The sequence below is a fragment of the Ictalurus furcatus genome, chromosome 1 (assembly GCF_023375685.1).
Source record: "Ictalurus furcatus strain D&B chromosome 1, Billie_1.0, whole genome shotgun sequence".
NCBI classification, from domain to species: Eukaryota; Metazoa; Chordata; class Actinopteri; order Siluriformes; family Ictaluridae; genus Ictalurus; species Ictalurus furcatus.
This window is the reverse complement of record NC_071255.1, coordinates 14,821,022-14,848,560: the sequence shown is the minus strand read 5'-3', so window position 1 is coordinate 14,848,560 and position 27,539 is coordinate 14,821,022. Positions and strand designations below refer to the sequence as shown.

General features: G+C 40.1%; 1 protein-coding gene across 2 annotated transcripts in view; it reads right to left on the bottom strand.

The window, feature by feature from the left end:
• osbpl3b (oxysterol binding protein-like 3b) overlaps positions 1-26,852 on the bottom strand; it is a 74,135-nt gene extending 47,283 nt beyond the window's left edge. Inside the window, exon 1 of one of the 2 annotated variants that reach the window (XM_053627996.1) lies at positions 26,117-26,852. The gene's annotated coding sequence lies outside the window, so the exon portion shown is untranslated. The remainder of the gene's footprint in view (positions 1-26,116) is intronic. The other variant, XM_053628004.1, reaches the window with a different exon arrangement.
• Positions 26,853-27,539: the final 687 nt, after the last annotated feature.

The window sequence follows — 27,539 nt, the reverse complement described above, 5'->3', positions numbered from 1 at the left end:
CTCCACTGTGTTTTCTCAATTCGAGAGTAGATGCAGCGTTTACCAGGAGATTTTAGAGCACTTTATGCTTCCATCTGCTGATGAGCTTTATGGAGATGCTGATTTCCTTTTCCAGCAGGACTTGGTACCTGCCAAGTGTCAAAGTGCCAAAACTACTAGTAACTGGTTTGCTGACTGTGGTATTACTGTGCTTGATTGGCCAGCCAACTCGCCTGACTCGAACCCCATGGAGAATCTATGAGAGACACCAGACCCAACAATACAGATGAGCTGAAGGCCGCTATCAGAGCAACCTGGGCTTCCAGAACACCTCAGCAGTGCCACAGGCTGATTGCCTCCATGCCACGGCACATTGATGCAGTAATTCATGCAAAAGGATTAAAGCCCCGACCAAGTATTGAGTGCATAAATGAACATACTTTTCAGAAGGTCGACATTTCTCTATTATAAATCCTTTATTCTAATATTTTAAGATACTGGATTTTTGATTTCCAATCATCAAGATTAATCATCAAGATAATCATCAAGATTAAAACAAAAAAGGCTTGAAATATTTCACTTTATGTGCCATGAATCTAGAATATATGAAAGTTCCACTTTCTGAATTAAATTATGGAAAAAAACGAACTTTTCCACAATATTCTAATTTCCTGAGATGCACCTGTTTAATATAAACTAAGTGTGAAAAATTTTGTAAGTCATTTTGCTAAAAAGTGTTAATTTCCCCAATGTATAGAGACTTTTGGGACACCCTGTATTACATTAAAAGGGTTGATCATGTCTTTATTTTTGCAGAATGTTATAAATTATTGTGTATAAAATAACTGTTCCAAGACAAAAAATAATAATAATTAAAATGACCAACTCTGATTCATTCAGCCCATGCTCGAGCAGAGTGATGACTTTCTCAGTTTGTTTGTTTTGATGTCTTTCATTTACATGTTGAAAGCTTTCTTATGTACCAGGAAAAAACCCCCACAACCACTATATTTGCCTGTGTGGAGCTAAATATAACAATAGTAGTTTTATTACACGCTAGTCAAATTCACTGTCACTGTACCAAATACAGTTTACAACTTAAGCCCATAAATGAAACAGATACATCGCAAAACATTATGGTAACATAACACCACACTTGGACTACTTGTTTATGTCAGAACCTTGACCAAGATTGACAATACAATTATAGACAAATGTAATACTATTATTAATCTTATTGATAAACCATTTTTAAAACACATATACACCATTCATGTTTATCATAATGAGAACAACTGATACAATAATCTTATATATGTTGTACTATAATATCAGTGAAGTCTGAAATAGTCGTAAACCAGTAATAGTGAAAAAATGATTTCAGATGTTAGCATTGCATAAACTAGTAGACATTTATTGATGGTCAAATTTCAAATGCTAATCTGCAGAAACAGGAGTAATATCAGTCATCGTGACAAGTGAGATTGAAATGTATGCCAGCACAAATTTTCAGTGCTTCCTAGCACAATTTTGTGCAAGATGTTTGCACAGAAATGATGCTCACAAATGAATTCTGTGTAATCCTCCATGATTCAGTGACAACAGAATCCATAAGGCCAATACACACACACACACACACACACACAATTACTGATGAATAATCATATTATTACCAAGCATTTCTTGATATTGCATAAGAGTGGCTGAGAGTTTTGTAACAGATGGACCAGATGGATGGATATTTTTCATTTTTTATTTAGAATGCATGATTGCTGGAATGCAAACTTCTTCAATCTTCAACAAGAAACTTACATCAGGTCTGCCAGGATTGTGACATTTGATCTGGCTATTAATTGTCATACATGATTGAAATTAAATTATTAAGGATTTGATTGTCTTTTCTGTTGACTTTATGCCACATTTATAATATAGGTTGAAGTAGTGTAATAATGAAGCTACACAGCGATTTATTAACACTGTGCATATGAGCGCTTTTACTTCTAAGTATATGGAAGAAAATTTGCATATAAAAGAAAAGTTCATCTTTATAAAAAAAAAAAAAGCAAAGGGGCGACACGGCACAAATAATACACAAACTGGTTAACGGAAAGCAAAATAATGTACACCATCAAAAACTGCAAATAAATTCTGTACTAATGCACTGTTATCTACAACACTACAGTACATATTATTGTCTTCCATAACAAAGCATAGTTAACAATAGTTCAAACAATGAGAATTAGAATATGATTTGGTTGCAATTTGATTACATCAAGAAATTAGTTATGCATAAATGTGTTTACTGATTGCTGTCAGGTGGCAGAGATGTCATGCATGGAAATTACAAGACTACAGTAGGTTACAAGGCTTTCAGTGACGATGCTTCATTGTCATGTGACCTTTGACATCATCATAAACACAAAAATCTTAACGGGATCAACAGATTAAAGCAAGCGCACATCAGGAAATGCACATCAGGAAAGTTAACTGAATTAGTAATGTAATGTGGGTGGAGTTAACAGGCTGAGATAAATTCGTTGCCGTTAGCTTGGCTGGGTAATGCATGATAGAGATCAAACGCTGTGACAACTGTTTTTTATGTTTAAATCTTCAACAAGTTAACAATGTATTCAGGATTTGTTAAGCAAGTAATGTTCAACCAAAGTTTAATACATAAAAAGAGCTGAAGCGCTCTCTTTCGCGATTTTTTTTCTGAGCGCATCTGCACCAGTCCCGTTGCATTATGGGGCACTGACTAGCGTAGTGTCCATCGGTTGCATACTGCAAAATCTCGCTGGAAGCAATACGCCATCCAGGTATTTCTCGCCTAGTGTTTCTCGCCTACTGAGAATTCGGATGCTACCCCTCTGGCGTACTGTTTGTCGCCTACTACTAGTAGGATAGTATTTGATTTCGGACGCAGCCATAGTATAAGTATGACAATTGGGACGCAGGGTGGGTTTTTTTTTTATAGTGTGTGTGTGTGTGTTTGCATGTGTGTCCATGAGTGCGTGTGATTAAGTCCGGGTGCAAACAGTCAGTAATCAGGTGACATGGAGTGTGTGTGTGTGTGTGTGTGTGTGTGTGGGTGGGTGTGTGTGTGTTTGCGTTGGGAGGTGTAGTCCGTAGTGACCATGTTTGTAGGCCATGATGCATTTTGGGAAGCAGAGTTCAACGTCTCCTCAAATAACCAATTTAAATAATTGCATGTGACACGGTGAGTACTGTTATAATGTTATAATTAATACATTTCACAAAAACAGCACTGCTTCACTTTACTTTTATTAATTCTGATATAATATTAGGTACAGTGTACAGTGTTGATCAGAACCTCAATATGCCATGCCACCCTATTAATGCATGAAGGAAAAGGGCTGTGAGTAAGTGGAAAAGCACAAGAGAGGCAGTCCACTGCTCATTAGCTATCTCTCTTAAACAGGCTAGATAATCAGAGCGAAGAGACAGGCCGCAGTAATTGCCAATATCACAGGGCAAAATCCACCACACTAACGAGCATGTGAACAAGCAGGAGCTTGTTAGCTTATCAGTTGCGATGGTGAGCTAATAGTCTGCTGCTCGCAGGCACAAAGTGTTAATGGAGCAAAATGAATGAAATGCAGTTACGCAATCAACTGCCTCAGTGTGTCTGTACACTGAGATTGAAGACTCGATTTCTTTATTTGCTAAAGCAAATGGCCTATGGCTCTTAATTATATCTACAGATGCCATGGGTACAGTGTGGCAGTTTAGAGACTGACCTGCTAAATCTGTTTCAAACAGCCATCAGTGCTGATCTGCTGATGTGAACAGTAGCACACTTGCCCCACTAGAAAAACAGACTGTCTTTCTATTCCTCATCACAGTCAGAGTCCTGTGCTTCCTTCTACAATATTCTCACTGTTACCCCTAAACTTTATATATACGTACATATATATATCTATATATATCTATATATATAGATATATATATATATATATATATATATATATATATATATATATATATATATATATATATAAAACTTGTGGTTTAGGGGAATTTATCTGAGTCTTTAAGAAACAGAGGGAGTTGAAAATTGCTCAGTGGAAAATCCTGACAGACTTGTGGCATTATGTCATAAAACATAAAATTATGTTCCGACACAGGCTTAACAGAGAATGAAGTGTGCAGGGTTGTGGGTATTTCCTATGTTCTTATTTGTAGAATTGGGATTTCTTAATGTGGGTGAATGTGTAGGTGTTCTTTTTCTTGTTGTTTCTATTAATTTAATACAGGAAAAAACAAACTTGGCTAACTTGTGCAGTGGAGGGTCACGCTGCTTAGCAGAGCATAGTTGGCGTTTCCATTAATAACAACCGAAAACAGGGGGAAAAAAAATCCCTGCACAGAATCTGCTGGTTATCTCATCCTTCTAATCACATGGGTGTGACTCATAGCTTTTTACTCTGTTAATGACAACTTCTCCAATTGTAGCTGAGGAACAACTGTGTTTACTGAGATGACAGTGTTTAAGAGGGAGACGGTGCTGCTCCAGATGGGGAGGACATGGTGGATGACCAGGGCTTAAATTATGTTTTCTCAACCAGTCACACTGCTCAATATGATTTAACAGCAAGCTAAAAGGCTTCACCAACAATCTAGCAACAATCAGTGGTTCAACAGATTTCATAAATGGCACATCCATTCTTTCTCTGCAAACAAATTCAGAAAATATTTTCCAATCATTTATTACTGACAAATTAATCCAATAAGGTGTTGTATTTAAAAGCAATTGCTGTTTAAAAACTATGCCCCAAATATTCAGAGTGTCATGAGACATCACAATCTTGAAGACATTTCTACAATACACAATATGCATCATGATATATAGGTTTGCTAACAAACTGACAGCAAAACTGTAGTAAAATGTAAGAAAAAAAAAGTTTAATAATACTTTAATGCTAACAGATTTAAAAAAAGAAGAAGAAATAAGAAAGGATAGAAATATAAAAATATTCACAGTTTACAATTTAAAATATTTATATCAGTACAAAACAAACATCTAATCCATCTACCGGTATACATTTTCCATGCCGCTTATCTAGGGCTATCATGATAAATGATTGCATGATACACTTTGCTGAGATATCGTTGGTATGGTGATGTATTTTTATGTTTTTAATACAAATTACAAATTTGTATTAAAGGGATAGGCCACGGGAGACTGGAGCCTATCCCAGGGAACTTGGGACACGAGGAGGGGGATACCCTGGACGGGGTGCCAACCCATCACAGGGTAAAATCGCACACACATTCACACACCACAGACAATTTCGAAATGCCAATCAGCCTACAGTGCAGAAAGAAACCGGATTACCCAGCAGAAACCCCTGAAGAATGGGGAGAACATACAAGCTCTGTGCGCACAGGGAACCCCGGAAGTGAAGATATCAAGATACACAATATCTCAGAAAAGTGTCCTGAGACAATTTATCACAACACTGATATTTTACTGTCATATCGCTCAGCCCTACTGAGGAGACAGGAACTGGTGAGTGATGGAGGGATGATGAGAGGGTGAAAAAATAGGAGAAGACAGGCAGACTGGCCCTGTGGAAGTTTAACCCTCAGACTCACTGTAGATTAGCAGCGATTGATGACAACCACTCAAAAACATTCTGTCGTCAGATCGTCACAATAGAATTTATTACATTGAGAAAACTCTCTGGCAGTTTGACAAGGCTTGATGCCTGAGGACAAGACCTCATTCTGATTATGCTCAATATCATTTCTCAACAAATGGGTTTTAAAATATTAAATGTGCAGTCATTTGGGAAAGGAGTATCATTACCACTCGCTTTTAATAAGTTCATAATAGTGGTAGCAGGCATATTTCTGTGAGGACATCTCTAAAGCTGAGGTCAGTATGTTTGTTCTTTGATATTCCAGTATTTGGCTGTGCAATGTGATATCAAAATGGGCCACAATATTCGGCACTTATTAAAAATAAGCACGCTAAAAAGAACACAATTTCCAGTGATTTGCTAGAACACACAGCAATTACATTTCTGGCGAGTGTACTGTCAAATCACCATTACGCTGAATTCTCCCTCTTAGCGTGGTGAGCGCTGCTTTCATGTTGCTTTCATGTGCTTCTCTTTGTTATGCCAAGTGCTTTTGTTTAGTTTTCTGTCCTGTCTCCACCCCTGTCTTATCATTAGTTTGTTCCCCTAGTGTGCACATGTTGTAAATTCAATCCTTGGTTAGTTTGGTTGTTTATACCCTCTCCCTCATCACAAACTCTTATCATGCATTTGGTTTCACATCGAGTCCATTCCATATTTTCCAGTTACACTGTATTCTGCATTTGTTCCCGTTTCTTGACACTTGACATTATTTCTTGATCTTTGATCATATTCTGGTGTAACATTGCTTACCTGTGTTTGGACCAATGATATCAAAAGTGACTATGATTCTTGGATTTATAGACTTGCATCCTAAATTGAATTTCAATTGTTCATGGATGTGTTTTGTCATTAACATTACCACATGACAACATAATGTGCCACTTGTGTACATAGACCTCCTGTCCAACCTGTTAGGAAGACAATATGCTCTGCATATTAATACAGCTGAGCTGAAACAGCCTTTTAGTGGAATACCACAAACCCAACATGGATACTCCCATGCCTTAGGGAGAGAACACCAAAGATTAAATATGCATGATTGTCTGGGTAGCGATGTAATAAAGAGAACATCCACTGAAAAGAAAAAAAACAGAGAGAGAGAGAGAGAGAGAGAGAGAGAGAGAGAGAGATCATTGGTACTATTCATTCATCACTACAGCTTCTTTATGACCATGCAGACAAAACTCGGAATTCCGTTGCCTCTTAAAGAGCTTTTAAAAGACTAACTAAATCCTGCCAAATCCTGCCACGCATGCAACCCTGTTCCCTGAGAAGGGAACGAGACGTTGCATTTAGCATAACAGTATGGGAAGCGCCCTTGCGTGCGTGACCGGTATCTGAAGCTTGTGTAAAATCATGCCTCTACTTATAAGCCTGCCATGATCAGGTGACGTGGCAATTAAGTATGTTGCATGATATATATGGCACCTGTGAACCACGCCGCCAGCCTCTATTATCTGAAGCGAAGACGCAATTCACAGGCCTGCCCTGGTATGACAAATCTATGCAACGTCTCGGTCCCTTCTCAGGGTACAGGGTGACATGCATAACCCCGACGTTCCCTTTCAAAGGGAACTTAGATGTTGCATTTAGCATAACAGTATGGGAACGGGAATACCCACTCCGTCATACCGAGGGTACGGCCTGTTCAAAAAGACCCAAGCCCGAGGGTCACTCGAGCCCGGGGTGGAATGAATATCCAGGCTGTAATAACGAATGAATGTGTGTGGCGTAGACCATCCTGCAGCAGCACACACGTCCTGCAAGGATACCCCTTTGGACAAAGCCTTCGAGGAGGCGACTGCCCTAGTGGAATGAGCTCTTATGCCCAGAGGCATGGCGAGACAGCGCGCCTCGTAAGCCATAGAGATTGCTTCCACTATCCAATTAGAGATGCGCTGCTTTGACACAGCATCACCTTTACTGTGGCCGCCAAAGCAGACCAGCAGCTGCTCCGACTGACGCCACTGGCCGCAGTACTGGACACAGCAGGTGCATCCTCTCTTGTTCCGGTGTGAGGAACGGAGGAGGGCAGAAAGCCTGCAACACCACAGGGTGGGCAGCCGAGGTAGGCACTTTAGGAATATAATCCGGTCTAGGATACAGGAAGGCCTTGGCTAATCCAGGGGCAAAGTTAAGGCAGGAAGGGGCAACAGAGAGAGCTTGTACATCTCCCACTCGCTTGAGAGATGTCAGGGCCAGTAGAAGAGCTACCTTTAGAGTCAGAAACTTCTCAGAGGCTGACTCTAAGGGCTTAAATGGGGCCCCTGACAGACCTTCCAAGACCACAGAAAGGTCCCAGGAAGGTATGCGCGGCCTGCAGATGGGCCTCAGCCGTCTGACACCGTGCATGAACCTCGAAGTTAGAGGATGTTGCCCCACAGAGGCTCCATCAACAGGGGCGTGGCTGGCCGAAACAGCGGCCACGTAAACCCTAATTGTAGAAGGAGCCAACCCTGCTGAGAAACATTCTTGTAAGAACTCCAGGACTGTAGCTATTGCGCAGTTCACTGGGTCTAGCTGACGTTCCTCACACCACAAGACAAAAAGCCGTCACTTGAGCACATACAATTTCCTTGTGGATGGTGCTCTAGCATTTAATATGGTCTCTACAACCTCAGTTTTGAGACCAGAATCTATGAGCTGGTGCCCCTCAGGGGCCAGACCCACAGTTTCCATAGTTCTGGCTGAGGGTGATAAATCAGCCCTCCGGCTTGAGACAGTAGATCCCTGCGGATGGGAATCTCCCAAGGAGTACCGTCGAGCAGGGAAATTATCTCCGAGAACCCTATTCGAGCTGGCCAATAAGGTGCTACTAGCAGCAGACGTAGACGGTCTTGGCGAACTCTCGCTAGAACTTGTCGGAGCAGAGCGATCGGGGGAAAAGCATATAGACGTGACCTCGGCCACGTGTGCACCTTGGCGTCCAGCCCCAGTGGTGTGGGAGGAGTGAGGGCAAACCACAGCGGGTAGTGTGTTGTCTCCTCGGAGGCGGACACGTCCACTTCCACTTGTCCGAACCTCCGCCATATGGACTCCACCACTTGTGGATGGAGCCTCCAACTCCCGGGCCTCAGCCCCTGCCTCGACAAGATGTCTGCCCCTACATTCCGGCTGCCCGGAATGTACATTGCACTCACTGACAAGAACTTTCCCTCTGCCCAGAGAAGGATTAGTTGCACCTGCCTCCCTGGTGGTTGATATATGAGACCACCGCTGTGTTGTCTGACACAACTAGCACATGTTGACCTCTCAACTGAGGAAGGAAGAATTTCAGTGCTAGGAATACGGCCCGCATCTCCAGGCGATTTATATGCCACTCCAGATGAGGGCCGCTCCAAAGACCGTGAGCTGGACAGCCATTTAAGACTGCACTCCAGCCCGTGAGAGACGCGTCTGTCATTACCGGCTTGCTGTAAGGAGACGCCCCTAGAGTGTGACCCGAGGCTAGAAACTGCGGGCACCTCCAAATACTCAGAGTACGTAGGCATCGCCGCGTGACACTGATTATTCTCAGAGGTTTCATCCTCGGATCCTCGGATGAAATCCCCGACTTTTCAGCCACCACTGAAACGGTCTCATGTGCAATCGGCCCAATGGTATGACGTTGGCTGCTGCTGCCATATGGCCCAACAGTCTCTCGTAGAGACCGGAGGGGATGCCCAGGCCTAGCTTTATCTTGCTCAAAGTTGATAGGATCAATCCTACGCGTGTTGGGGATAGAAACGCCCTCATCATAGTAGAATCCCATATAACCCCTAAAAAAGTTGTCCTCTGCACTGGAGAAAGCATACTTTTCTTGACATTCAACCTGAGCCCCAAGCTCCTCATGTGGGCGAGAACAACATCTCGATGTTGAACCGCCTGTTCCCTGGATCGTGTTAGAATTAACCAGTCGTCCAGATAGTTTAGTACACAGATGCCCTGGAGTCGCAAGGGAGCCAGAGCAGCATCCATGCACTTTGTGAAGGTGCGAGGGGATAAAACTAGCCCGAAGGGAAGAACCCGAAATTGGTATGTGTTGTCTCCAAACGCAAACCTCAGGAACTTCCTGTGACTGGGCGATATTCCTATGTGGAAATATGCATCTTTCAGATCTATCGTCACAAACCAGTCCTCGGACTGAAACTGTGGCACGATAAGTTTGAGCGTCAGCATCTTGAACCTGTATGTTTGAAGAGTATGGTTCAGATGACGCAGATCTAAAATTGGCTGCATACTCCCATCTTTTTTTGCGGACCAGGAAATAACGGCTGTAAAAACCTCCCTCCCTTAGGGAACAGGGTACATGTTCTATGGCCCCTTTGTCCAAAAGGGAACTTACTTCCTGCGATAACATTGGGCTCTGCTCTGTGCTGACAACTGTGGTGAGCACACCTCTGAACCGGGGGGGTCGAGCTCTGAACTGGACCCGGTAACCCTTTTCTATGGTAGACAGAACCCATGTAGACACATTTGGCAGTAGTTTCCACGCTGCCAAATGGTCTTTCAGTGATGTTAGCTTTTCCACATTTCGTTGGAGGGAAAGCATCAGATTTCCGTCGCCCTGTGACAGCTCGCTGACCAGAGAAGGCTGAAAACGTGGGATGGCCTTGGCCAGGGCAGGCCCTACAGTAGCACTGGGGGCTATCTGCCCTGACAACCTCATGTCCCCTGATACGTCCCTCCGTGGCTCATCAGGACCATTCCTTCCTTGCCTGCTTTGCATTTATGATCATTCTTAGATCAGGCCTCTTAGCAGGCTGTGGTTGTGGCCGCCCAATCCCCCTGGCTTTCTGCGGGGGGAGGCGAGCCGCCACACTCGCCTTCTGCAAATCCTTCGCACTAGCACTGACCCGGGCTCCACTCATGGAGGCCCGGGCGAACTCGAACTGGGAAGGAAGGAACTGGCTGAACGCCGCTGTTTGCTGTTTTGCCTCGCGAAACCTGTCGGTGATGGCATTAACCGCGCCACAAAACAGGCCGGAAGGTTTAACAGGGGCGTTCAGCAAGGAGACCTTATCTTTGTCCCCCATCCCTGAGAGGTTGAGCCATAGGTGCCACTCTGCCACAACCAGGCTACCCATTGAACGGCCGATATGACGGGCCATTTGTTTGGACACCCAGAGAGATAAATCTGTGGCGCGGCGCAGCTCTGCCACTGCCTCGGGCCCAATTCCCACCCCAGTATCGAGCTCACTCAGCAGGTCTGCTTGGTAGGCCTGCAACACTGCCATTGTATGCAGTGACCCACAAGCAAGACCCGCTGCCGCATAGGCTTTGCCCACCAACGTCGAGGTGGCCTTACATGGCTTAGAAGTTAAAGTTAACCTCTCTAAATTACCTGCCGTTGATGGAGAGAGGTGGCTCGCAAGCACCTCCTCCACCTTTGGCAGCGCTAAATAGACGTGCTGCTCACTCCCCATGACGGCTGAGTAATCAGACGTCACGGGGTTATAAACATGGCTAGTGTATGGTTTTCTCCAGAAGCATGATATCTCATCATGCACTTCAGGAAAAAAGGGGAGTTTTCTGCGGTGTGAGGGAGCTTTATATTTATTTTCACTGGAGAGGAAGCGCTCATCCCGCCTGCTACAAGCCACTTCCTCTTCCCCGGGCCAGTCTATATTCAACTTTTCAACTGCCCTAGTAACTGACCTAGTGGTTCACAAGTGCCATATATATATCATGCGACGCGCTTAATTGCCACGTCACCTGATCATGGCAGGCCTATAAGTAGAGGCGTGATTTTACACAAGCTTCAGATACCGGTCACGCGTGCAAGAGCGCTTCCCATACTGTTATGCTAAATGCAACGTCTAAGTTCCCTTTGAAAGGGAACTGCAGATTAAAAAGCCTTATACACACACAACTGCAAAAAAAACACATGCAAAGCAACACAAGCGCCATAACTGCTTCAGTATATCTTCATCAAGTTTAAATGGTTTGCAGGAGACGCCCTGCAAGGGACAATTGCAAAAGATATGGAAGGTAGTCAGTACTTCTCGAGTATGACTCACTGCAGTACAGTAACACCACAGGGAATGCTCAAGGGTGAATTTGTAATGGGTCCGCAAACAAATGACTGCATAAGACCAAAGAAGCCTCGTATACAGTTCTATCTCACTGAGAATAAACATCCTGAATGAAATCTACCAGCATCGCATATTTTCTTACCATCACACAAACATTCACAAATGTTAAACTGAGATAATAATGACATTAGCAATTTTGCTTGGACTGTGAGATAAAAAAATAAGTATAGTTGTAAGTGACCTTCCTGAACTATGTTTGGAAAATGAGGTTGGAGCTGAGAGTCATCGATACAGCACTAACCCACACCCAATGAATATGACTGACCACATGAGGATCTGCCAGCATGACTCTGGGGTATATTTTCTGTTAATAATATTATACCATAGTACAGACTGGGATGTCTTTAGCAAGAAAAAGCAGTGTATCTGAATTAACTGTAATGATTTACTTAATAAGGGGCACGGTGGCCTCACACCTCTGGGGCTGGGGTTTTGATTCCCGCCTCCGTGCGCAGAGCTTGCATGTTCTCCCCGTGCTTCGGGGGTTTCCTCCAGTACTCCGGTTTCCTCCCCAGTCCAAAGACATGCGTTGTAGGCTGTTTGGCATTTCCAATTTGTCCGTTGTGTGTGTGTGTGTGTGTGCAAATGTGCCCTGCATAGGGGTTGGCACCCCATCCAGGGTGTCCCCCACCATGTGCCCTGAGTCCCTTGGGATAGACTTCCTGTGTAGGATAAGCAGTACAGAAAATGGATGGATGGATGGATAGATGGATTCACATAATAAATGTGATAACTTACTTTGTTACTGTATTAACAATACTTAAGGATTAATAATGCTGAACTTTACTGTATGTTTACAGTAATTAATGCCATAAATAATGTCAGTTAAGGAATCCTTAATGGAAAGCATTGCCATCTAATTAATAAGCTTTTTTGTACTGCTGCATAAATTGTTCACTGATTTGACAATAAATAAAACAAGATAGTCTCTGTGTTACATGCTGTTTCTATCAGTTGCAGACTTTTCCACTGAATCCAGCAGAGCGTGGAAGATTTCATATGCACTCTGCTTCTTCAAGATAAAACTAATTATCTATAAGCAGTACAGGGAATCAGAAATAATCTAACTAATCTTGATGGATGAAATTTTACTGCATCACTAATTAGTTCTCATCCTGTCAACTCATATTCTACATATTCTACATATACATATTCTACATATTCAGCCAATTACAGTGGCACGGGTATCACCAGATATTCTGTTTGATCTTTCAGTATGAAAAAAAGTGCATGCAACTTCATTAAAAAAAAACTTCAGCAAATAATGACTGTAGGCTGTAGATATCACCATGAAGATGCAAGAGAGTGTGTAAAGTTAACCTTCAAGCGTCTTTTAAAGTTGACAGCTTGATAAAAGACTGGTTAGAACATCTCACATTTAGGTCACTACACTTGAAGTGATAAATAAGGCAATTTTTATCAGGTAATTTCATTTTGTGAGGAGCGATGCATTATGCAAGCTAAAATAATAAATGTAAAAATTAATGCTGGCTCCAGTCTAATTCTAGTTAAGAACACACAAACTCACACACCCTATATTTCTTGGAAATGGTAATTCATATACCTATCCACCTGCTTCTGCAGATTTAGGCCATGATGCAACGATGCATACAAGACTCCCAAAGTAGAACAAACCTCTCACATTGTGCTCTTCTCACACACTGCTGGGCCAAGGATAATAATAGGTTATCTGAAGAGAATTTACCTTTAACTCTCAATTTCACACAGTAACTCGGGTTTCTATCAGATTTCTATTGGGTTCTATAGCTTTGCATTAAAGGATGTAATAACTGAAACATCACAATTAATATCCTATATTGCACAATTTCTCATTTCAACATTCTTTCAATATCACTTCCCTATTATTGTTTAATATTAGGGCACATCTAGTTTCACTTCCCCAATAGTGAAGATCTACACCTGATAATGTCAGGTTTTGTTCATTATATATTCACAAAATGAAAATAAAAAAACTACTTTAAACTTCAAATTGCCTGTCAATTCCATATGATTTCAGAATCAGTCAGATGCACACATGCTTTAATGAGCTTATGGCCCACCTCTGTAAGCCCATCTCGATACAGAGTCTGAAACAGCTCCACCAGTATTGCTGATTTTAATGCTGAAAAGCATCTTATAGAAATAATACTGACACTGAATCTGTCTCCATGTTATGCACCGACCATGAATGGAAATGAAAATGAAAAACAACCCTACCATTTAACAGGGCACTAAAGCATTAATGCTAAATTACAGGCCTGTAGGCATGTGCAGTGCTTCAGGCCAAATGGGCTCACTGAGAGACCAAACAGATGGGCTCAAATTCTCGCAAGATACCAAAAAGCCTGCGTCGGAGTGTCTGCCAATGCAACAGTTAGCTCAGAGAGTAAGAGCATGCTATACGTGGTCCGAAAGCCCGTTTTTATATACAGATTAAGACAAAACCTGGTTTTCATGTTTAAAGTATGGGTAGACAAACTTTAATGAAGAAGGTTGAGATCTGATTAATCAGCAGACCAACAGTCTTGAATGGGTTCCTTAAAATACTGATGCAAACATAGCAGATTATGTACATACAATGTATTGAGCAGATGGATGTTTGGCAAAATCTCCTTAACCGTCTGATTCACTTTTGGCACTACAGCAAGCGAAAGACATGTTACTAGAACACATTCTAGCACTCAAATGCTTGCTTCATGCCTTCATTTGTTTCAAAAGCAATGAGTATTCTCAGTTGGTTAAAAGCCGTGGTTATTTGTTTTGCACCAAGCAAACATCTACTCCCATGCAGTGCATCCTGTGCATTAACCACATCCTCTTTCTTCCGTATCAACACTATATGTGTGTATGGGATTCATGGTGTCTCACAATCGACCCTTCATTAACGTTCCCCAACCTGACAGCCATATCTCAACACACTCACTGATTAGAGCAGCAACGGCAACACTGCCATCTCAGCAAACCCAAAGTGCCATGTCTCCATGATGTGAAGTTAAACTTTCACCAGCTTCACCACCTGCATCCTACAGAGAGCATGCTAGCACTCTGAGACAAGAAGATATGGTCACCTGCACCAAAAATATAGAAGAGCAACGTTAGTGAAACTATTTCTTGATGGCCACAGTGGTGCTACAGAGAGGAAAGAGAGTGTTGTAAATGTGAAACAGCTGTGACTGGCTGTATGACTGTGTCTGAGCAGAAGCACTTAACTGCAAGTAAAAGTAGGAAGGCACAAGCTCGGTTTCAGTGCCCTCCCCGAGGCCATGTTACATTCATCCTGCACTGACACCCTAACAGCCTGCACAACAACTATAAAGTTAATCCACAGCCATATGTTGGCATAGAACACTATTACACCCATCTATAATATAAATGTGCCTCAATAAGAATGATGGTGGCTCTGAATGATGGTAAAAGGAAACCAGGCACTTGTTACGTATGTTAGAGGAGGTAACAGGGCTAGCCAAGTATAGTACCAGAGGTTTTGTGGTTTTGTTTCGCAGAGGAGTGGCTGCTAACCATCATTTGGTTTCCATGCAAATGTAAACTTTTGGGAAGGGTTAATGTAGCATCTGCCAGCGCTCACCAAATGCATTTATTAAGGACTGCACTGAAGTCTCACGACTTTACCCTGCAGAAATACAAGGGCTAAATTTTATTTGCATTCTCAGTGCTAACTGCTCTCACAAACAACCTCCCCGCCCATTATAATGTTTTGAAACAGTCGTCACCTCAATCTTCCTGGCCACACTTCTATGCCTATTCAAGAAGGTCAAGTTTTGTAAAATTCCTTGCTTACAAAGGTCTGGATAAGCAACTAACATGAATTAATGGTGACAACTGTTACTTTTTAATGCCTAACCATAAAAAATTTGTTTATGGCTATTAATAAGACATTTCGTGGTTAAGTTTTGTTTCATAGTCGTATTTCACATTACCACTTTTAACTAATGTCATAAATTCTAAACAGACATTTGTTTTGGATTTTCTGTTTTAGACATCAATTTTTCTTTAAACAAGCCATCATGTCAGATCTGTAATCAAACCAGAGAAGGTTAAAAAAATCAATGAATTCTGTAAACAAATAGAAGAATTAATTAATTAAAAAAATAAAACTCTCCACTTTCCAGCTAAGGTCTCAAGCCCCGTAGCCTCTAGCCTCTGGTCTTATGAGCTGCCTTCAGCTAAATCATTTACATAAATTCATGTGACTGGATAAGTTGCAACAGAGAATTTTCTACAGAAGCCACAATGGTTCATGTCCCTGAAGGGCCTGAAATGAAACGGTCTGCTGAAATGATTTGCTGGGTTTTACACCCAGACTGAGGTCCACCAGCTGACGATCCCTGATCTACTTGTTTAAAGTGCAAGAATAGACAGTACATTCTAGGGCTGCACGATTAATAGTTTTTAAACCAAAATCGCGATTTGAAAGGGCACGATTTTCAAAAAACTTGCCCACCGCGGCGCCCTCCCCCCTCCCCCCCCCCCGGTTCAGAGTTCTGAAGTTTATATTTCTAACACTCAGTTTGTGGATTTTATTTTAAATATACGAAAAAAAAAGGGTACTGAAAGTTGCCCCCATCCGATTGATCGAAAAAATAATCGGCCAACTAATTGATGATTAAAATAATCGTTAGTTGCAGCCCTAATTAATTTAAATAAATAAATGCTGTAGTTATTTGCTTGATTTGTCATGACAGATGTTTGCATCATGACAGCTTTATTTGAAAAACAAAATTGCCACAGTGTTGAAGTGGCTTTAAATAAACAGTAGCACTAGAAATTGCATCGTTTTGTTTGTTCATTGTAGTGGTAAAAGATACACTTGTGATTATGCTTGGTCTTTCCCGAATTTCTCCGTCTGGGGATTAATAAAGTATTATCTTATCTTACTATCTTTTCTTATCTTTCTTTGATGCTGTGCAAACCACAACAACAAACCTGTAGCTCTTTTTTTTTAAATAAGAGAAAATTGCATTTTAAATCGCAAATTGCATTTTAAATCGCAAATTGCAATTTTGATCAGAAAAATCGCAATTACATTTTTTCTCCAAATCGTGCAGCCCTAGTACATTCCCATTCAATTGCCTTATGCAAAGCAAGTGGGATTAGGGTTAAGCCAGGGTGTAGTCCTAAAACACAGAGCTTGTATAATGAACAACATAGGACTGAAAATGAATAGAAGTCTGAGTCCAATTGTTGTTTCTGTAAAAGTGCTACTTCTCATTTTGAGAGAATGTACATGTTTTAATATTCTTTCCTTAAAAATGTGACCAGCTCAACCCCCAGGATGTGGTCAGCAAGGCCACATGCGCTCACTTTTAAAATCCCAGAATTGCTACAGTGCTGACACTAAATATATCAACATTTATCCCTTGTGATCTGCTGTCTTGTCATGCAGAGTACACATACACATATCAACTGCATGTCTTTCAGGAACTTTCACCTAGAGGAATCCCTTACAAAATTTGAGTGACTGGTCCCAAAATCCCACTGGCTCTGAAAAATAAACACAAAAATTCTATCACTTCCTTTCTGGAGTTGTAATTTATGTGCATGTTTGTTCAAAAAGGAAAAAAAAAGTGGAGATTTGGAGACAAGATACTACACAATTCTGACTGGTGTTAAATTGCTGATTTATGATCGATTCTTCATACATTATTGATTCCTCTCACATTATAACTGGCTATTAACAGTGCTGTTCAGCGGTGGACAAATCATTAGCCCGGACTTCTGGGATGAACAGATTTTGTGTCCAGACTATTTTTTTTTTTTATTCATAGTTGCCTTTTGGACAATTAGGTTAAAAAACAAAGAAAAGAGAGAGAGAAAAAAAACCCTGTCATTTTTTTGCATTGAAAACTTTTGACTTTTGCATTTGAAACTTTTCATATGTTATATATGTTTAAATGTAATGCGTTTCATAATGCATGGCAATGATGTAGCACAACATACATATTATAGTACTGCAATACACACATCAAATGAAGCAGATCTGTTTGTCAGTATGATGGTTTTTACTAGGTGGATTAATTGGCATGCACGCATGATAGATGATCTTTTCAGGAATCAGAAATGTGCTGGTACGTGGAAACACTAGAAACTAAACAAAATAAAAAGATTAAGATAACATATCAAGAGAACATAAAGACACTCACTAGACTCGTATAGCATGTTATATGTGTGATTACATATGACTTTTAAGATTATTACTTGTTATTCTGTATGATATATTGGCCAAATTCTACAACAAACTGTGCAATAATGTGTTCTTATATAATGTCAGTTCTCCCCCACCACCCAGCTCCCCTCATACAACAGCTACCAAGTGAGGAGAGTGAAGGTTAACACGAGTTTCCTCTGAGACACATGAAGCAGTCAAGTGCATCTTTTCAAACTGCTGCTCATGCTGTATCCGAGGGTAGTGTAACACACTCTAAGGAAGGCTCTATCGGCCCTCTTCCACATACATGAGCTCACAGATACCCATGGTTGGCTACTGTTTCTGTGATTGACAGGGGTGAGAGAGTATGGCATCTGTCCAACTCAGAGAGCACAGCCAATTTTTCCTCCCTTGGCTCCTGGCCACAGATGCCATCGTCTGGTTTTGAACTCATGATCTCCTGAAGATAGGGCAAACACTTTTTCTGGGAGAAATAGCTTAACTTGGTTAACCAATAACCAATAACTTGGTTGTTGGTGAGCATGTCACATTGTACATTCTAAGACCACACACACACACACAAAAAACTTTTTTCAACGTACATTTTTTTTAAAGATCTGCAATGATACAGGGTTGATGCCAAGCCAAATATAGCTAAAATCATGTGATAACAGCACAATAGGTGAGAGTATTAATAAGACACTGATTCACTTACCAGCAAATAAAACTAGAAGAAAAACCTTAAATGTAAATGACAAGGCTTTGTAATTCAAGCTAAATGCAGGAGGCTGAAAACAGAGCTGTACCTAAATAGAAAAGAGGCAGTATCTCGTAATGGTGTGATCATTTGAAAGACAGCGCACAGAGACAAATCAGACATCACATCTGCAACATTATTATCTGGAGGTAGATGATAAGGCTGTTTGTCTCAAAGGGCAGATGCATACATGTCACACTATAGCTGACATTAAGGGGCAGGAAAACTTAGACTGGCAGAAGATCATGTCATTTGGCATCTGAGATATTATTTCCCTTTTGAATTTTTGTTTTGGAAACCAGTGAAGCTGAACAGAACATGATGTCATGTCTCATACCTTGTACCTGTGCCTATAGTTGTGTTATGACTACAAGCAGAAAGACACAAACAACAGGTATAACACCTCTAAAGCAACACACCTAACCAACATATGCTTTCTTCTGTAATGGCTGTTCATAGCTGTGTCATTTCTCTGGTCAATAAAGATATATCACTTACTGTATTCAAAGTGAGAGGAACAGAGCATGCACACATTATGAATAGTGATAGTCCTTCAGAGATATTAGACATTATAGCCAACACAACAGAAAAAAACCCTCACCTTGTTGTTTAAAATGCAAAACCTCCTCTTTTGTGGACATGGCTGACAGACAGAGACAACACCCCGCCATGGGGGAATGAGCTCAACATCTGCTCACTGAATTCAATTTCACACAGGGAACCACATGTTCACACCAGCACAGAGGAATTCAGAGGAATGAGCTACAGTGATAATAAAACACAAGTCACATTCCCAAGGTCGGTTATCTAACAACACCTTGATAATTATTTTACTCAAGGGCAATGCTGCACAAAGGATTTGTGCAAACAAATCTGGTGTTAGTGCCAAAAATGTTAGAGCACAAGAGCTGGTAGTGGAATTCTTTCTGCTCTTGAGCGAGATGCGAGATTATTTTTCATATCCTACAACAACACATCGTTCGACTGCACGCATTTGATTGGCTCATACAGTATGTAGAGATTGCCAGTGCAGAACGGCACGTCGTACATTTTGCCCACTTAGAGTTCTGTTTAATGTTATGAATTGTCCGTGAAACAAGATAGTTCCTGTTTTTAACCTGTGTTATGGCAGCTATCAACAGTCGTTTAGAAACCAGCATCTCGTCTTCTAAAAAAAACTCAACAAAACCACAACTTGTCATGTTACCGAGAAACCAGAAAGTGAAAAGTCTTCCCTTTCCCAAGTCAAAAAACTTACAGCTATACCTCCAACTGTTACAAAGTGCTGACAATAGAGACTCCTACCAAAAATGCTAAATAAACGTCGCCTGAGAGAAAACCTCACCATATCAGCAATCACACATTTTTTAAAAAACCTGTTTAAGTCTCTGTGAATTAACTGTTACTGGAAGAAGATGAAGAAGAAGTAGAAGATGATGAAAGCCTGTATTTTTCACATATACATTACGGTAAATTGAATATATTTTCTTTGCATATCCCAACTTGTTAGACAGTAAAGAAATTATTACAAATTATTAGACAAAGTGCATTAAACCTATATAACCTATATAAGTGCAGACCATTTAAACCTGTGGTTTGCACTGTAGCTGACATTAGAAAATTGATCAAAACCTTCTGACTAGCAGATTTGAGAATTCAACAGTGCTGCGGTAAATAATTTTGTTATAGACAGCTACCAGAAACTTGAACAAGTCAAATACAACGTATATGATAAGAAGTCACAGGTAGATCATTTTTACCATCATCCCTGGCTTTAAGCCATGGTGTAACCCATAAATCAGGTCATGCTGTCATACAGGTCATTGTACGTGTGCAGCCTAAAACATTATTACTATAATTCAAGGCTAAGGCTTTAATATTGTGTACATACACACTAGCTAACAACTAACAATAACAATCTGTAACTAGACCGGTACATTTCCTGAAGAAAATGTGAGTGGTGCTTAGAAAATGCATACACATAGGAGGAAAACTATGCACTGAAATACCCCATCAGTATTGATGGCTCGAATGTTTCATTCTTGTCATATTTTAGATTTGTATTTGTGAGTGCAGTGTGAAGAGCTGAGGTGGCTGTCTGGATCTTTGAGTGACCACTTTGCATAATGGGATGCTTATTGCTAGTCCAGAACCCCAGAATGTTTGTAATTATTAGTGTGTAATTACTCTTTAATATTATTACAAGACTTATTCAGCATTTTGAAACTCTGCTTATTAGTACATCTGAAACCGAGGCTTAATAACTTGAGTTACATTCCAAAGTGTACATGTACAGATAAACCTTTCTATATAAAAATAAAAAAGAAAGATTTTTTTTTTTTTACCAATAAGATTAAACAACAGATTCTCATGGCATTAGGGAGATCTATTGGTGTTTACCATAAAGTGATAGATAGTATCTGAAATCATAAAATATCTTATATATGAAAATAAAATAATTACATTATTCGGTTAAATTATCCATATAAGTATAGACTACATATCCAAATGTTTGTGGGCACCTGACCATCACACCCATATATGCTTTTTGAGTCCCACCTTTGCTGTTTTAATATCCTCCACTCTTCTGTTAAGGCTTTCCACTAGATTTTATATATTGTATAAGGTGCTTTAGAAACACTTTAGAAACTTAGATACTCTTCACACATAAGCATATAAACTAATTACCCCTAACATTTATATTTATTTATTTGGCAGAAGATTTTGTCCAGCTTTCTAGCTAACACCTACAACATTTTCATTAGATCGACACACACACACAGTGCAACTGGGATGCTAGAATATTTATAAACTGTGTAACATGGATCATTGGTGTGATCACTAGCATTATATCAGAGATCACCTCTGCTGGGAGTTCTGTAAACATCAGCATGTTTCAATGCTATCCAGATCGCTGCCATAAGGAAAATTAACATTCATTAATGCAAAGATCAGACACTTTTTTCTTAATAGTTTTATTATTGTGCCTCACTGCTTTGTGCCATGGCTGTCTCGCTCTCACACAAACACACCCTGTGAAAAAAAAGGATCTGCCTCACAACTCCTACACCAAGCGGGTACGAAGTGAGATAACAGGCAACATGTCCAATTCAAAATACAAAAAAATACATGTTTGCCATAACAGTATTTAATTGTTCTGTTGATTGATGTACTAGCCCCCAAAATAATAATGAAGGTATTTCAGTGAGCCTCAAACAGATCTTTTTTTCTTGGCATGTGACTCTACTGCACATGCATTTCACAGTCTGCTACCATGGTGACAGAGAAATATTAAAGAACATTTTCCTAGACATACAGTATATTGTGATACATCCTAAGACTACTGGAATGTAAATAGTATTATGAACTGTACTATTCCAGAGACTGGACATGCAGTAGTTCTCTAAAATGTTTGTATTACTGGACTTCAAAAAGGACAAGAACATGCACTTCAGGCAAGGAGATCTTAAAATCATGTCACTGAAAAAAGCTACAGGAGTGTAAATGATTCCTTGACCTTCTCTGCACTTGTCACTTAATACATTGTCAGGAGTGATTACCCAATTTCCAACTGAAACATTAATGCTGCTATTTAGTGCAGAGTCGTATAACTCAGATCACAGAGAGACGGAGTCCAGCACTGTTCGTTCATTTGCCTGCTTTCAGTAGTGTGTCAGAAACTGAGGTCTACATTCTATCTGCTGACTCGCAATGACAGAACATCCTACTGCCCTGCTGCACTCTGAGCATGGCCCTCAAGTAGGAATCTTAGCTATATTACAATATATACAGTGCCCTCCACTAATATTGGCACCCTTGGTAAATATGAGCAAAGAAGGCTGTGAAAAATTGTCTTTATTGTTTAACCTTTTGATATTTTGTTAAAATAATTCACAAAAATACTCTGCTCTCATGGATATCAAACAATTTCAAACACACCATGGGTTATCAAAAAAAAACCTTTGTTAAATATAGGTGTGCAACAATTACTGGCACCCCTATAAATTCATATGAGAAAAATATATTTGAAGTATATTCCCATTGATATTTGACATTTTTTAGTACACCTGGGTGACTAGGAACAGGAAATTGTTCAACCATGACTTCCTGTTTCACAGGGGTATAAATATGAGGTAACACATAGGCCAAATTCCCTTAGTCATTCATAACAATGGGTAAGACCAAGGAATATAGCTGTGATGTGAAGTAAAAGGGTGTTGAGCTTCACAAAATGGGAAGTGGCTATACGAAAATAGCACAAGTATTGAAAATGCCAATTTCCACAATCAGGGTAAGAATTAAGTTCCAGTCAACTGGAAATGTTATGAATAAACCTGTAAGAGGATGTGCATTTATATTGCACTGTGCACTGTGAAGAGGATGGTTTGAGTGGCCAACAAATCTCCAAGGATCACAGCTGGAGAATTGCAGAAGTTAGTTGCGTCTTGGGGTCAGAAAGTCTCCAAAAATACAATCTGTAGTCACCTACATCACCACAAGTTTTTTAGAAGGGTTTCAAGAAAAAATCCTCTACTCTACTCTCATCCAAAAACAACTCAAACTCAAGCGTCTTCAGTTTGCCAGACACTACTGGAACTTCAAATGGGATCGGGTTCTATGGTCAGATGAAACCAAAATAGAGCTTTTTGGCAATAAACACCAGAGGTGGTTTTGGCACACACAGAGAGGTAGCCATATGGAAAAGTACCTCATGCCCACGGTTAAATATGGTGGGGGCTCTTTAATATTTTGGGGCTGTTTTTCTCCCAGATGACCTGGACATTTTGTATGGATACATGATATCATGCAATCTATCAAATATTAAGAGATATTAAATGAAAACCTGACTGTCTCTGCCAGAAAGCTTAAAATGGGTCATGGTTGTATCTTCCAGCAGAACAATGATCCAAAACATGCATCAAAATCAACACAAAGACGTCTTACTGAACACAAAATCAAGGTCCTGCCATGGCCATCCCAGTCCCCTGACTTGAACCCCATAGAAAACCTGTGGGGTGAACTGAAGAGGAGAGTCTACCAACCTCAAAATTTGAAGTATTGACTAAAAGGGTGCCAATAATTGTTGCACACATATTTAACAAATATTTGTTCTTGGATAAACCTGCTTGTTTGCAATTGTTTGATATCCATGAGAGCAGAGTATTTTTGTGAATTTATTGAACGAAAGATCAAAAGATTAAACAATAAAGACATAATTCTTTGCTCATATTTACCAATGGTGCCAATATTAGTGGAGGGCACTGTATATGGATGATCTGTACACCCTCTAAATATTTAATGATCACTGACTAACTGACTAACATTCTGCGAGCTATTCAAGCTAATCTAAGCTCAACTGGAACACTGTGTGAAAATAATAATATTAATAATGTACAACCTAAAGTATGAGTAACTACATGAATTTGACACCTGCTTTACCTGCCTCCTTCATTTTCTTAAAGCTGAGCAATCATCCCAGAAGTCGCATCTTGAATCAAGGGTTTAAATACAATATAATGTATAAAAATATCTCAAATAAAATGATAATGAAAACTATGGCACTGGACACGTTAGTATGTTTGCCTACAATTGTACTGTATTTAGAGTAGAAGTATGTAATAGACACAATGTGTATAACGAGAATTGACAGTAGGCTAGTTAAAGGTTTAGTCACTCACTTCAGTGTTCAGCCCTCTAAAGCCATGCATTCATGAGCATACTGTCTCAATTCCTTGTCCTGATTGATTGCATGTTGGTGGCCCACATTATTTTAATCCTCTTCTATTTGCAGATATTTTATTGAAGTAGGCTAATCTCAGCTGCCAACAACTGGACATCAATTTTCCATCTATTTTCTTTTGTGCACTTTTCTGGCTACAACCTACAAGACCTTCAACATTGTAATCTGATTGGCTTTCTGTACATCCATTTAAACACATTTCCTTGTGCTGCTTTCCAATGGGAAAACAAACTCTTTAACAGTGCCATGCATTGAGTGTTTTTGTTTAACACTTAAAATTATATAATAATATGTAGTATGTACTGTGAAGTGAAGATTTTTTTTTTTTTATATTGTGAGATGATATTTTTGTCATTTACCCCTCCTAGAAACATGTGTCCTGACACCAAACCACCTTATCTTAGTGGCATGAACACTTTCATTCCAAATCAGTGCGAAACATGAAACTTATCTTTGTACCTTCTGGTCTGAATTGTCTGACTCTTTGACAAGGTTGAGTTTTATTGCTTAATTAAATGTTTTCATTCATGAGTAAACTCTTAGAAGAACCCTTAAAGATTGTCTCTTTGGGAAACGCCCAAAATGTTCCATGCAACCCAACAAACAAAGACGGTTTTCCTAACATTACCATTTGGTTCTATTTTGTTTATTTTTCTGGGTAACATTTTCATAATGTTCAGCATTGCTCTTGAAACATTCTGGGAACTTTAAAACTGGATGTTCTCTTATTATTACGATTATGGTTATTCATTCATTCTTCTTCAATAACTGCTTTATCCTGATCAGGGTCATGGTGGTTCCAGTGCCTATCCTGAGGACACCGGGTGCAGTGCTGCAGAATTCACTTTGGATGGGACGCTCAAATTGATTGCAGAGCACTATGCACACACAGTTACAACTTGGGGCAATTTAATGTAGCAAATCCACAATCAGTACCTGCATGTTTTGGACAGTGGGAGGAAACCAGAGAGCCCAGAGGAAGCCCATGCAAACACACAGAGAACATGCAAAACTCCACACAGACAGTAACCCAAACTCAGGTTTGAACCCAGGACCCTTGAGCTGTGAGGTGGAAGTACTACACCCTTTGTGATGCATCATGATTATGAATATGATTATGATTAATATTATTGTTGTTATAAGACCATGTTGTTATGTTGCTAACATATGTTGTTATGTGGGTCCTGTTGTATTGTATGCAAAATTAATGGGAACCTTATGACAACCAGCCATGTTTATATCACTATAGTAACATGTTTGTATAGGGATGGTTCAGAGAATGTTAGAGGAACCATCCCAGGTTCACCGAGAGAGTCAAGTTATTGAAAAGTTAGGGGAACGTGAGGTGAACCATAACTCACAAGGACACGTGAACGTTAAATGTTAGTAAAAAAAATTCTAGAAAACCAAATGGGAACTCAAAAAAAAGTTTTCAGAACCAATAATAAACGTTCCCAGAACATTCCGGGGACCAAAAACGTGTAAGCTGGGAACCATTTTGAGGAAAAGTTCTCCTTTATGAAGCTCGGAAATTTCATCTGACTAAAGGAAACTTAGGAAACTTTTGGATCGCTTCATTTTCTACAGCTTCACACAGGGCTACGTTTACATGGCATGACTAGTCAGGTAATGACATGCCCGGCATGCTTGGATGCTTGTATTGCCTGGCACGCAGGCGCTGCACATGATAATCACTGCTTATGATTAAAGTGTAATGCTAAACATATCACTTACCCACTTGGACCCAAGCAGAAGGGTGTATCAGTTCCGATTTCCGGCAAAGACGAAAAGTGAACTGTTCTGCGTGTCGGATGTGAGGCTTTAAGGACTCGCAGGCAGAAACATAGACACGGAGTAAACAAAGTAAAAGTAGAGTATGAACGCTACTATTTCGCTACTTTGGATTAATCAGGTAATACAGGGGGAACTATCGCAATTCTCCCCACTATCGCAATTTCTCCCCACTAAGAAGCAGAGCTCAAAATATATACTAGAGTGAACATATATTTCCGTTCTTCTGGTGAGTCTCGCTCCAGCGGATCACCTACACACTAGTAGAGGATGTCATGTCCGATGAGCGCCTACTTTCAGAAAGAGCAGACAACAATTCAGGTAGGACTGAGCGTTCAGGGAGTGATTGACAGGACACCAAGGCAATAAGAAGAAGTAGGTTGGAAGAATGGGCGGGGCTACGCCACTCTGACCACGTCGTTCCGTGACGCAGGCGCAGCATCTCCCTGAAGCAGCCGCCCATTTGAATGAACTGCAAATGTGTTCTCATAAGAGAACAGCAGGGCTTCTCCAACTTTTCACAGCCAGGGACCCCATCAGTATCAGAGTCATTATTTAAATGTCTACAGTGATGTTTTTGGCTATGTATTATAGCCATTCTGAACCTTTCACACACACAGAACACATTTTATAGAAATTTTCATTAGATTTAAGTTAACATTATTTATAAGGTTACTTGTTTTTGTGGTATTGAGGTTTTGATTGAACCTATTCAATTCAAATGACTTGTCAAATTTACTAATAACTATAAGAACTCAATGATAACTATAATATATTGATTATAAGCATTGTGATTTCCACCACTGTAACTTAATAATAATAATAAGAAGAAGAAGAAGAGAAGAAGAAGAAGAAGAAGAAGAATGAAATTACTCCTTGGCTATGCTTTACAGACACCTGGACCCACTGGCACAAAGCACTTTGAGATTCTGTAAGTAAAATGAAAATAGTTGTATAAACAAAGTTTACATTTAATGTTATTTATTGTGACCTTACATTTGTGTTTGAGATATTAGGAAGGTGTCGGCTAGTATGGAGTACTGAAGCACCTGTGAGTGTGAGATTTTGAAAATTAGAACAAGGTGTGCTTTTTATTTCTGGACTCAGATCCCTGCACACAGAACTGCCCTTCTATGCACACAGAGCTGCCCTTCTTGAACTAACTGTGTACCTGAGGTTCTCATGATTAAATCTGATTAATTAATTATGATTAAATCATGATTAAATCTGATATTAAGAAATATGACATTTTGATGGCTGGATAAGACTACTGATGTACTTAAGGTGTAACATAACATTCTGTTGATGTATAGTTTTTATTATGATCTTTAAAAAGTATAAGTTTTTCGCACAAATATTCCACTCA